The 16,545-nt window shown below is 52.7% G+C and overlaps 1 non-coding gene across 1 annotated transcript; it reads left to right on the top strand.

Moving 5' to 3' along the window:
• The first annotated feature begins 869 nt into the window (after window positions 1-869).
• Window positions 870-942, top strand: TRNAF-GAA (transfer RNA phenylalanine (anticodon GAA)). Its single transcript has one exon. It is a non-coding gene; the product is annotated as a tRNA-Phe (tRNA).
• The last annotated feature ends 15,603 nt before the right edge of the window (window positions 943-16,545 follow it).

Genomic DNA, 16,545 nt, shown 5'->3' with positions numbered 1-16,545 from the left:
TTTGCTCCATTCCCACAGAGCTCTATGCCAAGGACACTGCGTAAGCGCCACCACCACAGAACTCACTGCGCATTTTCCAGCCTGGGGTTGAGCAGGACGTTCCCTGCAATTGCTCCTCTGAGCTGTCAGAAGATGCTCTGTGGCTGGTACGCTCCGGGCACCACCGGGCAGTGAGGAGGAGGAAGAAGCAGCCTGACTGGGATGCAGAGAAGCAGAGGGGACATGAAGAAAGGTTGGGAAAGAAGTTTGTAAAAGTGAGAGAAAATGGAGTTTTCCAACTTTCTCTCCATTTTTTACCTTTCTCCATTGAAAATAAAAACAGGGAAAGAGAAAAAATAGAGAGAGAAGGTGGGAATACGTACACATTGAAAAAAAAAATGTTTCAGCTTTTGAAACCCAAATAAAAAGAAAAATTTCAATTTGAATCAAAATCAACATTTCTGTTCAACTCACAGGGCAACTAACTCACAAGGCTCTGCCCCACCCCCCAGCGCCTCCCTGGGACACAGCAGCAGGACCGTGCACGCACTGCCGCTGGAATGGACAGCCCCACGCAGGCACTGAGCAGGCTCTTATAAGGCCTTTTGGGCAGGAAAAACTGGTTCTGTCCGGTTTGAGCCAGAGCACTCCAATGTCTAAGATGTAAACAAGTTTGCTTACAAGGATGGAGTCCAAAGGTCATAGTTCATATACTCCATGTTGAATTCTATTAAAGCTAGTGATTCACTTATCATTACTTTAGAAATACATTATTAAAACAACTAATTGAATATATTAAACAACACCAACATTTCTTACTTCTTTATACCGAACAGCTGACAAAAACCTGCCAGACAGAGAAGCAACAGGCCGAAGAGTACTATGCAGCTGCTGAAGTAGCTCAGTTGGGAGAGCGTTAGACTGAAAATCTAAAGGTCCCTGGTTCAATCCCGGGCTTCAGCAACCTTTTTCATCCCTCTTTGTGCAGGGGTGGCTTGTTTCCTGGGAGCGCAGCGGCACCTTTACCTAACACAAGTCCCTGAACTTGAGCTCCCCAGTAGGACAACAGAACGTGGGCTTCTGCCCCTAGTTGGTCCACCTGACCTTTAACAATGAGGGACAGGAGCTGTCTCTTCCACAGGACTTATTGGTCAAGCCAATATGGCAGTAAGAGAGTGAGGCAGGGCAGCCCTCGGAGATGGTGCCAGAGGGGGCAGGGACTGGGGACGAAAGCTCCTCTGCACAGCTGAGCGAGGGCAGTGCTGTGAAAGTGTCCATGTGCAATGGGGCAGGGATTCGGGGGCACTGGAGGAGGGGCTTGATGTTCAGTGCCTTGGAGCAGCTGGACTTGGACATGGTGGGGGTCAGGAAATGCACATTCATGACTTTAGGGCAGATTGATGGGCAAAGGGTGATTGGAGGAAGGACCTGTCTTTCTGGTCCTCCAGGCCAGGGAAGAACGATGGGGTTGGAGTCTTGTTGTTCACATTCACGGTGCAAGTACATAAGGTGGTGGAGCTCTGACTAGGGAAGCTAATTACTGGTGGACTTTGTGCTCCGTGTGATACCAGTCAGCTCTGTGTTCTTGGGGAACCAGGGCGGAGTATCCAGCCTGTCTGACTCATGAAAGACACCCCCCCCCCCCGAGCCTCTGCTGTTTAAGCAAAACCTATCAGAGAAAAGACTTGCAGAGAGCAATGAAGGGTGCTGGGAGACACACCTCGACCCCTCCTGACAAGGGTGACAAGATTAAGAAATCTCCATTAGCATACAAAATGGAGAGCAGAGACAACTCACCTAGCCTCATCTGCATGAGAGATGGGACAGGGAGACATCTCAATTTGCATACAGATTGGAGAACCGTACTGAACTCTGGGACCAGAAAAGCAGGGAAGCACTGCATCATGGGAATCTCTGCTCCAGATGCTAATGAACCTACGCTTGCCCACACCCAGCTCAGCAGTTATCAGACCAATTCTAGTAAGGAATCCTTGATTGATATCCAAACTACTGAAGCAGCCTAGTTGGACTGTGAGCTCCCTGGAAGAAAACACACCCATAGCTAGGAGTGATCAGCTCCTATTGTCTAGCCTAAAGAAACCCCTTGAGTCATAAGTTTACCCATAAACAAATCTAGTATTCTCCCTTGGACCATTGTATTTTCTCTACAAAAATCCTTACTCACCCTCCAGTCAGTTTTCTGATGCTTAGATCCAAACTATGCATCAGTTCCACTGGGACTCCATCTTCTCCTGACTGATCGTGCTGGGGACTCTGCCTGTCTCCTGCCCTCAGGATCCTGAGCTACCATCATCACCTGGGAATCCCGACCAGTTCAAGCTTCAGGGAGTGGTGAGATCCCCCCTCTTTCTCTCTCTCTCCCTCTCTCTCTCTGTTTTCCTTTCTACCTTAGGTATTAACCTTTAATAATGTATGTTATGTTGGTTTAGCTCCTTGTGTAGTTATCACTGTTATTCAATAAATAACTTTTATGGTTAAAATCTGGTTGATTCTCTCTCTAGTTGAACTCTACTCTTTTGTGTTTTTAGCTTCCCCCAGTCACTCTGCAGCAACGCTTCTTGTACCTAAGCTAACGATCCCTGCAGCGCCCAAAATACTGTGGGGTTTGCTCATCAAGCAGGTTACTGCCAGTACAACTGTGATGTGAGAGTGGGGATAGGGACGTGCTGAATCTGGGTAACAGCTTGAAAGTGCTGCTTGACCCAGTCCATGGAGCCCAGGGGCATATAAGGGGGGGCAGCTTGAAAGTGCCGCTTCATACAGCCCAGTGAGTCCAAAGACATATAAGGAGTCAGCTTGACAGTGCTGATTGACTCGGTCCGCTCAGACTTGCTCTGTTAATGTGGGTGTGGGTGTGGGTGTGTTCATCCAGTTCTGGGGTTAGAGAAACCCAGCCCTAGAGAACCTAGGTCCTGCAGGAGAGCTCCATTGGGAGGGGACTTGCAGACGGGAGAAGTAGAGCTCCATATAAAAACACAAGTGACACAAGCAGTACATTGATAGAATTACAGAACCCCCCCCCCCAAAGAGTAACCCGAATAAACGAGCATATACTAAAGTAACAGGCAAATCTGGTAACACGTGGCACTGGTTACCGCTATATTAGTGTTTATGGTCCCCAGTTAAGGTGTGAAAGGAAAGATCAATGGAAGGAACTGGATCCCTTCCTCTGGACCTCATGGTGTTTGGTGTTGGGGGATTTTAATTGTGTCAGCCGGCCTGAGGACCACTGGTCCTGTTTTCCCGACCGTCAGAGGAAACGTTTTTACAATGAGCACTACCTGGCGCAGGTCTGTAGCGAGGTCGGCTTAGAGGACGTGTTTCTCCGTAGTGGAACCAGTGGAGGGCGGGCGGTAGCCTCCTATTCCTCTGACCCGAGCTCACACCAGCCGCAGATGGGGTACACCTTTCTGTGGGGACAGGCCAGGAGTCGCATTGACTGGATTTACGTGAAGGAGAGCACATCGACAGCCCAGTGCAGGGTGGTGCCAATGGACTGTTTAGATCACACAGCTCTCACCGTGTGCTCAATGTGGGCAATTCCCTGACCCACGGCAGAGGATATTGGAAGATGAACCTCCAGAGCTTGCAAGATAAAAGGACAGGGCTGTGAGGCCTAGTGCTGTTGGCAGAACGGGAAAGCATCAGAGGGTTCTATGGCAACCAGGGGGTTGGTGGGAGTCGGTGAGGGAGGAGTTGGCGGCTTTGTTCCAGTGTTCGGGCAAACACCACAACATTAAAGAAACCAACGGTGCCAAGTCCTGCAGCGTCGCCTGTGGGATTTCCACAAGAGCATCCAGGCAGGGGAGCCAGTCAGTGTGTGACTGTACGACCGGATCAAGTGACAGCTGGCTGAGTTCTGGGAGATGAGGCTACAGCTGGCCGATATGAACAGGACCACCGAGTGAAGGGAAGGGTGGCCTCCCCTGACATTTTTGAGGCTTGCAGGGAATGGAGACAAAGCAGGGGGATGCAGGGACTCAGGGCAGGACCCATGGATCCGGTAGAGCAGGACTATAGTCGCTGAAGGAGGAGAGAGAGTCCTGTGAGAGGAAGCCACTGGTGGGAAGCAATAAGTGCAGAGTGCAAATCAGCCAACTGAGAGTCACAGTGGTCCAGAAAAAGAAAGAGCAGCAGGTCCCATGACAATCTTAGTGGGACCTCCTAGAAATATGTTGGTTTGCTGCAAAGCCTTGGAGCTCAATGTACTTGGCTATCCTGTCTCTGGGTGAACCAGGATGATTTTTTCCCCTCCTGCTGGGTGACTGATGCCCACTGGAGATAGGTCTTTGGTCCAGCTGGTTCAACAGGATGGCTGCTATAGGTTGGGGTCCTAGAACTTAACAGTCTGGCTAGAGATTCCTGCGGGTTGACCTGATGATTGTGTTTCTCACTGCTTCACCTGATGTCCACAACTTTGGTCCCTGTACCTTCACCCGCCACGCTTTTCCTCTTGCCCACATGGCATTTAAAGGAAGCAGTGCCAGGGCCAGGCTTAATAGCCAGGACTAGGCAGGAGGGAGGAAGAGTCCCAGGCTGAAGCCCAGAACACCTTTCCTCCTCTTGGCATCTAGAGCAGAGGCGGCTGGTGCTGACAGCTCCAAGGGAAGGCTTAAAGGCCACAGAGCACTGAGGGCAGCGCAAGAGGAGGGGAGGACCATGCTTATGCGTGGCCAGCAGACAGCTACAGAGACACCCAGCCAGCCTGCTCCCTGCCATGCCAAACACCCACTGAAATCCACCTGCAGGCCAGCATGCGGGGCAGCTGCTGATGCTCTGTGGCCAACATCAGAAGACAGTAGGAAAGCAGGGCCAGCCCCCCTAGTGGGGCCTCTGACCGTTCCCACTCACGATGCTCACTTTTGCAGTGGAGCAGGAGATTTTACCCCAAGAGGCTTTTCCCCAGCTGGCAAGAAGTGGAGAAACACGCAGGCTACCAAGGCGCTATTTAGCAAGCCCCCTCAAGCACAGGGACAGGCGCACATTTGGAAGAGGGAAACTGCTCCACACACTAGCCCGGGCAGCCGCCCATTTTCTTTGGCAAATCAGGAATGGCAAAGGCTAGACTGGAAGCACCTGGGGCTCATGCCCCAGCCTTTGTGATGCCCAACCCCCAACTCCTTCCCAGGGCTCTAGCTGAAACCAGAGCATTGGCCTGAGCAGCCAAGAAGAAGTTACAGCCCTGAGGGGAGCAGGACTTTCAGCACAACAGGAAAACTGCACAAGCACAACCACAAAGGGACTTGAACCCTTAATCTCCTGGTTCGAAGTCAGACGCCTTATCCATTAGGCCACATAAGAAAAGCTCTTCCCAGCACTTCATTGGAAAAGGCGGACACTGCGTTTCTCAGGTCATCTACTGAGGGGGCCGAGACTCTCTGGGCACAAGAAGTAGAGTTCCCAGTGAGATGTGAGACTTAATTCTATGGAGCCCCACGCCCCAATCCCCTGCCCCAGCCCTGAGCCCTCCCACAGCCGGAGCCCCTTCCTGCACCCGAAACAGCTCATCTCTAGCCCCAGCCCAGAGCCTGCACCCCCAGGCCAGAGGCCTGACACCTTCTTGCACCCCAATTCCCTGCCCCAACCCTGAGCCCCCTCCCACACCCCAAACCCCTCATCCCCAGCTCCGCTGGGTCATGGGCATCAACAATTTTCTTCAGCTGGGTCGCCAGAAAAAAAGTTTGAAAACCGCTGGCCTAAGGAATGTGGGTGAAGTCCTGAGGCTGAGACCTGAATGAAAAACAATTGGCTTTACGATGTTAAATGTGTTTCATGTCCACCAAGTAGGAGATAATTATGTTGCTGTCAATAACATAATTTTTGGTTCCCAACTCTAAGCTGAAACCTGTCCCACGCATCTTGGTCTTTTTTCTTCTTCAAACGCTTTGTCACCAACTGTGTCTGCGTTCTAAAGCCTTGTTGCTGCGAACCATGCCCAAGGAGGGAGCGGCAGCATCTCTCAGTGCCACTGAATGTGCTTCCCTCTGCTCAATGTGCAGTGTGACTATTGCCAGCCTCAGGAGAGGGGTTCTCTGAGAAGGCCAGTGCCTGTCCCTCAGCGGCAATGTGTCCACTCTGCAGCACAGTCACTGGCTAGGGAGGCACCTTCAGCCTGGTAACGCCTTGCAGAGGGGTTGATGTAATTCCACTTCCCTTTCCCTACCCGGGGCAGGATTCCTCTCCACCTTTTCTAATGATCAACGATATTTCAAACCACACCCCGCATTCTGCCCAGAGCGTCACGTTCTCTGCTCCTGCCGGCCAGATGGTCCATTCCATTTGTGACATCACCAGAATCTCCATGGTGGTGTCAGACTAACTCAATAAGATTCCACTCCAGGACCAAGGAGACAGAGAAGCTTCCTCCAGCCCCAAGGGTTGGTCACAAGAGCAGAAGGGAAGAGAGGACACATCAGAGATCACATCACAGCCACAGGACTTGGGGCCAGTTCCAGGTACACACTGTTACAAAGTCCCCAGGAGCTTTACATCTCTAGAGCCTGAAGTATGTGAGAGGTGTGTTAATGAGCTGCTGTCATTGTGTGTCTAAGTCCCACTTTTGGGTGCCCTCCTCTCCTAGCACAGGGCCTCTGGGTGGCACAGAGGGCACGAATAGCCCATCCACAGCGACTTGAATTCAGAGCAAGGTAAGTACTTAACCCGCCGTTCAGCAAGGTACTTCAATACAGGCTCAACTTTAAGCAAGTTCTTAAACCCTGTTGGCTGCAACAGGACTCAAGCACCTGTAAGTGCTTTGCTGAATGCAGGGGGATGACTCCATGCTTAACTCCCTTGCTGAACTAGGGCCTGTAGCGGGGCGGTGACCCCGCTCCGGTTAAGAAAGGGTAAAAGCAGCCCTTGGAGAGGGCTGGGGCAAAAGGCTGAGCTGATTGGGAAGACAGCCACAGCTGTGGCCACACCCCAATCAGGGCTCAGCTGGCCCTGATAAGAGGGCAGTGGGCCAGGAGCTATTCAGTCTCTCTCTGCCTGGCTGCTTAGGAGCTCATAGGGTCCCTAGAGTGGAGCAGGACTGGGGGAAGGCCAGAGGAGCTGGGGAGCTCTGGCCTGGAAACCCCCCACGCTGCAGGCCTTGTTAAAGGCCCAGAAGGGTACTGGGGTTGCAGAGGGCAGCACAGGGGTAGGCCAAGGCAGCAGGTCCAAACCCCCCTTGCCTGTGATGAGTGGCCTTTACAGACTGCCGTCTGCCACTGTGAGCGGGGGCTAGATGGTGACTGGCAGTAGCCACTGAGGTGAGGTGGGGATAGAGGTTTGGGGGTTCCCCTGAGTGGGGAAACCCAGATTTGGGGGCTGCTGCAGTGGGCAGAACCCCTGGGTAAAGGGCACCGGGGGCCAGGAGGGACACGGGGGCCAGCGGGAAGCGGGACACCGGCCTGCAGAGGGTGCTCCGGAGCTGGTGAAGAGCTAATTCCCAGGACACCAGCAGGAGGCGCCGCAGGGGTGAGTCCTGCCCCGTGACAGGGTCTTACTGAATAACTTGGAGTCAAGGCTGATTCCCCGCTCTGGCACTTCGAGTGCAGAAGTCGGGGGCCTGCAAGGATTCTAAAAATTAATAGTGGCCACTCCAGGCTGGTATTAAACTCCCAAGGTTACAACTTCTCTCTGACCTTGGATGGGTTGATGCTGCCACCACCCAAGTGCAGAACCCCTTTGAGAGCCCAGGAAGGTGCACTTGGGAATTCCTTCCTGGGGGGAACCCTCAAGCCCTTTCACACACACCCCTCCGGGGAGGAGCTGAGAAAGGGGGGGGGGGAAAGGAAATTAGCTGTTGCCACCAGCTAATTAAACAACATGTGCACAAACCTCTTAGGACACAAAAATCCAATCCTGTTCTTTAAAAAGGTAAATGTTATTAAAAATAAAAAGGAAAAACTTACATCTGGAACTTAGGCTTTTGCTATATTTTAAACATGCAATTCCAAAAATCAAGCACCCAAAATAGCTTTCTTGGGGGTGCAACTTAAAGGTTACAAGCAAACAAAAGTATCTGGGGTTAGCCCAGAGGAGATCCACAAGCCAAAATAAAAAATAAACCTGATTGTGTTGAACTAAACATTCCCTATCCAAATAATTTTTTCTACGTATGGAAGAAGAATTTTCATACCTGGTTCAAGCCTTACACAGCATTGCTGCTCCGTCCCTACAGCCCGGAGAACTACAGACAAAGGGAAAGTTTCTTTCCCAATTTTAAAAAGTTCTACCTTCCCATTGGCTCTTTTGGTCAGGTGCACACTTCCTTTCCCTTTACCTGTGGGCTTGTTAACCCTTTACAGGTAAAGTAAGTAGAGAACAGACCAAGAGGGATTTTATAGCTAACTGGCTGGCTGGGTGTCCATCAAAGGGAGCTACTCCCCCCTCCCCATCCTTCATGGATCACAGAGTGGAAGGTGACATTTCTGGGGGATTGTTCTCAAGATCCAGGACTTGGTGTTCAAACATCTCCCAGCTTCCTCAGTAAAAATAAGACCAAGGTTTCATTGCAATATACAGGGTGAAAGTAGTTTTCCACTCAGGGTGGGACTTGAACCCACAATTCCTGGCTTAGAAAGCCAATGCCTTATCCATTAAGCCACTGAAGTGCAATTAAAATTGAAAGAGAAATTCCCTCTCATAATTGCACATTCCTCAAATTTGCTTGGAAGCCAAATAGCCTCGTTATGCACCTTACAGAAATGTCTGCATCCCCTGGCAGCGAGGCAACTGGGCAGGTCCCTGACAGAGCTGAGCATCACTTTTCTGCCAGCCATCTTTAGAGAAGAACCCCACCCTAGAGTCCCCCCTCCCTCCATCAGCACCTCCACGTCTGTGGCTCTGAGTGGCAGTAGGATGATTGGGGGCGAATCCAGGGCTGGAAGGGGGTAAGGTCAGCCTGTAAGGAGTAACCAGGTGGAGCAGACCCAGGGGGAGGCTGTGGGCTGCTGGTCGGTTGTTGGGATCCGAGCTCTAGATCAAAGCTGCACAGCGACCTGACACCCAGGGTTATAAGGCCGACATAGTGACCCCCTTACTGGCCTCGGTGAACCCCAAACCCTTGTTACTAAGGGCATTGAGGAGTCTCTGTCCCTTAATAACTTCTGGGAGCTGCCCAGCAGGCTGCGGGCGTCAGCAGCCGCCCAGTGGCGTAACCAGCTTCTAAGAGGAGGGGGAGCAAACATAAAAAAGGCGCCACCCCTTGGCTCCTCCTCCGGCCGCTCCGCGCCTCCCCCTTGGCTCCTCCTCCAGCCGCACTGCCCCCCATGGCTCCTCCAGCCCTGCCGTGCCACCCCCGTGGCCCCCCCTTGCTCCTCTGGCCGCGATGCTGCGCCCCCCCGCTCCTCCGGCCGGGCCCGCTGCCCCCCCATGGCTGCTGGCCGCCCCCCTCGCTCCTCCGGCCGCTTTTGGAAAGGCGCCGCTTATGGAACATGTGCTGAGAGGAAGCGGCTGCTTCCCCTGCACTCCGCTAGCTACGCTACTGCGCAGGTTAGACTCTTGGTGCTGTGCCAGCCACCCCCTTGTTTGAAGGCCCAGTGTAAGAAGAAGGAGGCCCGGTGCTGGCAGAAGAGGGTTTTGATTAATCGACCTGTGTGTTATGGGCCCAGCACGTTTCCACTGTGTCACTCTGCTGGTTCTTCAGCCACAGCCTCCAGCATCCACACTAGCGCCTTGTGAGCTCTAGTGCTGGCAGGCAGAAGCGCAGGCTGCTAGGCAGCAGCCTTGGTAACAGCAGACTTCTCTCTTTATGTGTCTCTGTGGTGTAATGGGTCAGTGTGTTTAGCTATTAACTAAAAGGATAGTGGTTCAACCCCCCCCCCCCCCTTCCTGGGACAGTGATAAGCTTGTGTTGCTTTCTTACTCTTCAAGACTTTCTGGGAGCCTCAAAACCCTCCCTCTTGGCCTCAGGAGGTTCAGCTGGTGGCCCGAAGAGGAGCTGGATGCGACTCAGAAACCCATCTCCCACCAGCCATGCCGGAGGCTCAGGCTTAATCCTCAAAGCCAAACGCAAAACCTTCAGCCGGGCTCGTTTCGCTCCCTTCCTGCCTCCGCCCAAGGGAGAAACGGATGAGACACGCTGGCTGGAAGATGCTTCCCTGTAAGCTGCTATGATGTTATTAATATGAACTGGGACCGTATAGATCATTGTTGCCACCACAATATATAGTTATATAGTTGCAGCAAAGATTGTACAAAGGTTATCGTGTGAGGTGTCGATGACAAGGTTATGATTTGCTGGTTATAATTACACTAGCTGTATGTGTGGCCCATTTCTGTACGTGAAGTTATGAATATGGGCTATGTACTTGTATCTCAAATGTATTTGATTCCAAGTAGCCTCAGTGATGCATTTGGTCAGCTTCTTGAGAAAGGACTATTCTCAGTAAGTGCCCAATCAAGAAACACTTAACTGACAATGGCCTTTGAGAGACGCCAATCCACATCTGAGCTTTCCTGGGAACCTTCAAACATACATGTAAACAATGGCGCCGGCCTGCAAACTGAGTCATGCATGGACATGTGACTTGCCCATGTGATTCCAGACTCCATCTTGCTGCTGTGATTTTCCTAGGTCAGTCCAAGGACCAATCCTATTCAACTTATTCATAAATGATCTGGAGAAAGGGGTAAACAGTGAGGTGACAAAGTTCGCAGACGATACTAAACTGCTCAAGTTAGTTAGGACCAAAGCAGACTGTGAAGAACTTCAAAAAGATCTCACAAAACTAAGTGATTGGGCAACAAAATGGCAAATGAAATTTAATGTGGATAAATGTAAAGTAATGCACGTTGGAAAAACATAACCCCAACTATACATACAATATGATGGGGGCTAATTTAGCTACAACTAATCAGGAAAGAGATCTTGGCGTCATCGTGGATAGTTCTCTGAAGACGTCCACAGAGTGTGCAGCGTGAGTCAAAAAAGCAAACAGGATGTTAGGAATTATTTAAAAAGGGATAGAGAATAAGACGGAGAATATCTTATTGCCCTTATATAAACCCATGGGACGCCCACGTCTTGAATACTGCGTACAGATGTGGTCTCCTCATCTCAAAAAAGATATACTGGCATTAGCAAAGGTTCAGAGAAGGGCAACTGATTAGGGGTTTGGAACGGGTCCCATATGAGGAGAGATTAAAGAGGTTAGGACTTTTCAGCTTGGAAAAGAGGAGACTAAGGGAGGATATGATAGAGGTATATAAAAGCATGAGTGGTGTGGAGAAAGTGAATAAGGAAAAGTTATTTACTTGTTCCCCTAATATAAGAACTAGGGGCCACCAAATGAAATTAATGGGCAGCAGGTTAAAAACAAATAAAAGAATGTTCTTCTTCACACAGCGCACAGTCAACCTGTGGAACTCCTTGCCTGAGGAGGTTGTGAAGGCTAGGACTAGAAAAGGGTTTAAAAGAGAACTAGATAAACTCATGGAGGTTAAGTCCATTAATGGCTATTAGCCAGGATGGGTAAGGAATTGTGTCCCTAGCCTCTGTTTGTCAGAGGGTGGAGATGGATGGCAGGAGAGAGATCACTTGATCATTACCTGTTAGGTTCACTCCCTCTGGGGCACCTGGCATTGGCCACTGTTGGATGACAGGATACTGGGCTAGATGGACCTTTGGTCTGACCCAGTCTGGCCGTTCTTATGTTCTTTCACAGTCTTATTATTAGTGAGACATGGAAAAAATCTAAGGGAATATTAAATTAGAAATAAATAACGAGAGAGAAAGGAGGGCAAATTTTTAGGACATTCTCCTGAAGAAGAGATCTGTGTGTAGCTCAGAAATGTCTCTCTCTCACCAACTGAAGTGGGTCCAATAAAATATATTACCTCACCCACCTTATCTTTCTAAATGCAAAGCAATGCACATTGGAGAGAAAAACTAGAGCTACTTTTAAACGTTATTGGGTGGTAAATTAACTATCAAGGGAAGAAATTGGTCTAAAAAGAAACATTTGATAATGAGAGAAAACCACCCAGATCTGAAGAGAATTTATATTAAGTGGGGAGGAGGCAGAAGCAGGGGCGGGCAGGTGACTGGCAGCTGGGGGGAGCAGTAGCCAGGACTGTGTAACCTTGGGCTGGACAGTCTCCACTGGGGACCTTTTCCTCCTGCCCCCTTCCTCGCCTTGTTGCCGGCAGAGAATGGCCATCCCAGCCCACCCCAGAGGCAGCTGTGTCTCAGGGCTCGGCAAGCTGCACCCATTAAGCCCCTTCTCATTTGGGGAATGATTCAGGACAATTTCCCAAAGAAAGGAAGAAAATTTGCTGCAGGTCAAACGGGTGGGTAAATATCCCAAATCTGAGACTGTTAAATGAACATTGGAGAATTAAAGAGAAAATGGGGCAAAATCTGAAAAGGAGACTAGACAAAGTGTCAATAATCGCTCCATCAGCACCGACCCTCCATGGAGCCGTTGCTGCTTTTACACCTGAGAGGAGACTTCCTGTCTCTGACTCCTGCCCACGGGGCCATGGTAGGACGTGGTGACCCAGGGAAGCTGACTTGAGGCTGATGCAAGGTAAGCGAAGCCGAACCAGCCTCCCAGGGTACGGGGTCGGAAGCTGGTACGGAGGGAGGGCCTCGGTTCCCCTACATCAGTGGTTCTTAACCTGGGGGTATGCAGAGATCTTCCAGGGGGTCCATCAACGCATCTAGATAATTGCCCCGTTTTACCACAGGCTACAGAAAAAGCACCAGCGATGTCCGTACGAACTGACATCCCCGCACAGAGAGTGAGTTGTACACAGGGCTCCATGCCCCAGGCACTGACAGGGGAGTGTGGGGCTCACACCCCAGGGTGTATTGGATAATTCTCGGGTACAAGGTAACGGTCCCCCGCCAGGCGCAGTCCCAGGGTGCGGAGACATGCGGCTGTTTCCAGATCGGACACTCGGGGCCTGCAAGTGACCCGCTGCCCAGGGCCGCCCAGAGGATTCAGGGGGCCTGGGGCAAAGCAATTTCGGGGGCCCCTTCCATAAAAAAAAGTTGAAATACTATAGTAACATGTATTTGGAAATGTAAAAAATAACCAGTGAAATACATTCAAAAATTAATTTGTAATAATTTGAAAATATACGAAATACATTATTTACAAACATTAAATGCTGTAATGGTATGTATACATTTGCAATTACATCATGGGCTGTTGCTGGGTGATGGTGATGGTTGCTGCCAATGGGCTGTCGCTGCCTGGGGGTGGTGATGCTGTTGCCCAGGGCTGGGTGGGGAGCTGGGCTCTGGGTTGGGGGGTGCCCAGCTCACAGGGGCTGGGCTCAGGGCTGTGGATAGACAGGATCAGGGGGGTGTCCGGCTCAGAGGCGCTGGGCTCAAAGCTGGGGGTCAGGGCTGTGGGGGATGGGGTCAGGGTGCTGCCTGGCCCCGGCCCCTTACCATGCCGCTTACCCCCTCTCCCGGAGCCTCAGCGCGCCGCGTCCAGGAGCGACCCAGGACAGCGCTGCAGCGGGGTGGTGTCTCCAGCTGGGCCTGAGTTCCCGCCGCTCGGCCGCAGCTCGCAGCCCTGCCCCCTTACCAGCTGAGGCACCGGGGGATGAGGGAAGACGGAGGCCGGGGGAGCCTCCGACATACTCGTGGGGGCCCCTGCGGGGCCCGGGGCAAATTGCCCCACTTGCCCCCCCGGGTGGCCCTGCCGCTGCCCGACACCAGCCCCTGGACTCTCCCCTTGGGCAGGAGACCCCCCAACCCCTCCCCCACTCTACCCCCCACTCCCCTCCCAGAGCTCGGGGGTGAACCCAGGAGTCCTGGCTCCCAGCCCTGCCCCTCCCCCACTCTACACCCAGCCCCCACTCCCCTCCCAGAGCTGGGGGAAGAACCCAGGAGTCCGGGCTCCCAGCCCCGACCACCCCCATATTTCCATATGGCTCCATCCAACAGCCCCCCGGAGTGGGGCACCGGGGCCGGCCAGTGGCCCGGGGCGCGGGGAGACGAGGCGGAGGGAGAAGCGGGCAGAGGAAGGGGCGCTGGGGGACGCCGCGCTGCGGGGGGGGGGACGGACAGGCCGAGACCCCGGGACACGAGAGTTCGCGTCAGGAGCCGGAGCGGGGAGAGGGGCGGGGCCGAGGGGTTCTCTGGGGGGCGGGGATGACAAGTTGGGGGGGAGGTGTCAGGTTGACCCAGGGACCCGCCCTTACCTGGGCTCGAGAGGACGGAAGCGCTCCGGGGCAGGTTGGGAGTTGTAGTTCCTGGCTCGTCTAAGAGCGGAAGTGATGTCAAAGTTGCTCAGACAACGCCCCCCTCCAGGTGCACACTGGGAAGCGTAGTTCTCTCTCTCACACGCGGCCTTCTCTGGGAGGAGGGGCCGTATGCTCGTCACTTCGCCGCACCCGTCCACGCTCCCTGATTGGCGGAGAGAGCGCGGGACAGAGGCTCCGCATGTGGCGTCAGGCCCCGGTTCCCTCGGCCCGAGGCTTCGCTGTCCCCGCCTGTCCCGGGCGCGCGCTGCAGCCGTTGGGATTCGAATCCCGCTCGCGGCGCTGCTGGGGGAGGGGGGACGCGGCTCTGGGGCGGCCGGGGCTGGTCGCGGAGCGAGGAGGCGGAGGCGGGACGGTGAGTGGTGGCTCCACACGGGCCGGGACTCAGACACCCAGTTCTAGGCCCCAGGCCCCGCCCCTGCGGCGGGAGCAGCCCCGGGCCCGCGGGAGCCGGGCGGGGGGCACAGGGCAGAGGCAGCGCGGAGTGAAAGGGCTTCACCACCCCCCCCCGGGCCAGGGGCACCAGCAGCGGGGGGGCCGGGACGGAGCTGCCGGGCACCAGCCCCACACAGGGCAGCCTGGGGCCGCGGGGCCGGGGAACGTCCCGTCCCGGGGGCGTCGCTCCGATGAGCCGAGGGACAGGACAGATCTGTGAGTTGTCGCCGTTCAGGGTCTGCAGCTTCTTACCCACGAGGTCACTTTCTGACCTTCAGATCAGCCCAGGATCTGCCCCGCCCCTTCCCCGCGGCCCCGCCCCGCTCCCGCCACCCCCTCCCCCCATCGCTCGCTCCCCCCCTCGCCCACTGTCACTGGGCTGGGGCAGGGGCTGGGGGGGCTGGGGCCGATTGATCTGTCTACAGCAACATGCAGATCCCTTTCTTGGGTTGTGTAGCCGATAATCTGTTCTGCTGACGCCGCTAGGTGCAATGCATGTTCAGTGGGGTTTCTCCCCTCTTCCCTGTTTGTATTTCCTCTCCCTACTAGTGCTGGGGTGTCCTTCTCCTATAGGTTAGTGTAGTAATGATCTCATCTTGGAGGCATGTATCAGTTCGTTGCCATGGCACTCCTGTGGTCAGACATCTGTGGATGTTCTAGCCGAAGGCCGGTGTTAGCTCATGTTCCTCTGGTCGGCTCGTGTCTTTACGGATGAAATTCCCCCTTAGACACTCTATTTCCAGTTCCCCAAACCTTAGGGGTGACCCTTAGGCCAGTTATTTGTGCCAGAGTTCATAGACCTCCAGCCTTCTGCTAACTGCTGATGCCAGTGTCCTACAGGAGACAGGCCTGTGGGTTCCTTGCATTACTGCTGCATAGCTCTCTGTGTACAGTACTAAAATCCCTCCTGGTCAGAGACTCCAAAATCCTTTTACCTGTAAAGGGTTAAGAAGCTCGGGTAACCTGGCTGACACCTGACCCAGAGGACCAATAAGGGGACAAGATACTTTCAAATCTTGGGGGGGGAAAGGCTTTTGTGTGTGTCCTTTGTTTAAGGGGTTGTTCGCTCTTGGGACTGAGAGGGACCAGACATCAATCCAGGTTCTCCCCATCTTTCTAAACAAGTTTCTCTTATTTCAAAATTGTAAGTAAAAGCCAGGCAAGGCGTCTTAGATTTACTTTGTTTTCTCAGCTTGTAAATGTACCTTTTACCAGAGTGCTTATCTTGTTTGCTATACTTTGAACCTAAGACAGAGGGGATTCCTCTGAGCTCTTTAAGTTTGATTACCCTGTAAAGTTATTTTCCATACTGATTTTGCAGAGATGATTTTTACCTTTTGCTTTAATTAAAAGCCTTCTTTTTAAGAACCTGATTGATTTCTCCTTGTTTTAAGATCCAAAGGGGGTTTGGATCTGTATTCACCAGGAGTTGGTGAAAGGAAGGAGGGGGGAAGGGTCAATCTCTCCTTGTTTAAGATCCAAGCAGTTTGGATCTGTATTCACCAGGGAATTGGTGAAAGGTTTCTCAAGGCTTCCCAGGGAGGGAATCCATCGAGAATGGTGGCAGCGGGACCAGAGCTAAGCTGGTAGATAAGCTTAGCAGTTTTCATGCAGGCCCCTACATTTGTACCCTAAAGTTCAAAGTAGGGATACAGCCTTGACAGACACTCTATTTCCAGTTCCCCAAACCTTAGGGGTGACCCTTAGGCCAGTTATTTGTGCCAGAGTTCATAGACCTCCAGCCTTCTGCTAACTGCTGATGCCAGTGTCCTACAGGAGACAGGCCTGTGGGTTCCTTGCATTACTGCTGCATAAAAGAAATGCTAACGCCAGCTATATGGGCTACAGGTGATAGTTAATTTACCACCCAGTAGAGTTTATAAGTAGCCCTAGTTTTTCTCCCCA

The sequence above is a fragment of the Emys orbicularis genome, chromosome 15, assembly GCF_028017835.1.
Source record: "Emys orbicularis isolate rEmyOrb1 chromosome 15, rEmyOrb1.hap1, whole genome shotgun sequence".
NCBI lineage: Eukaryota > Metazoa > Chordata > Testudines > Emydidae > Emys > Emys orbicularis.
This window is presented reverse-complemented; position numbering and strand designations above follow the sequence as displayed.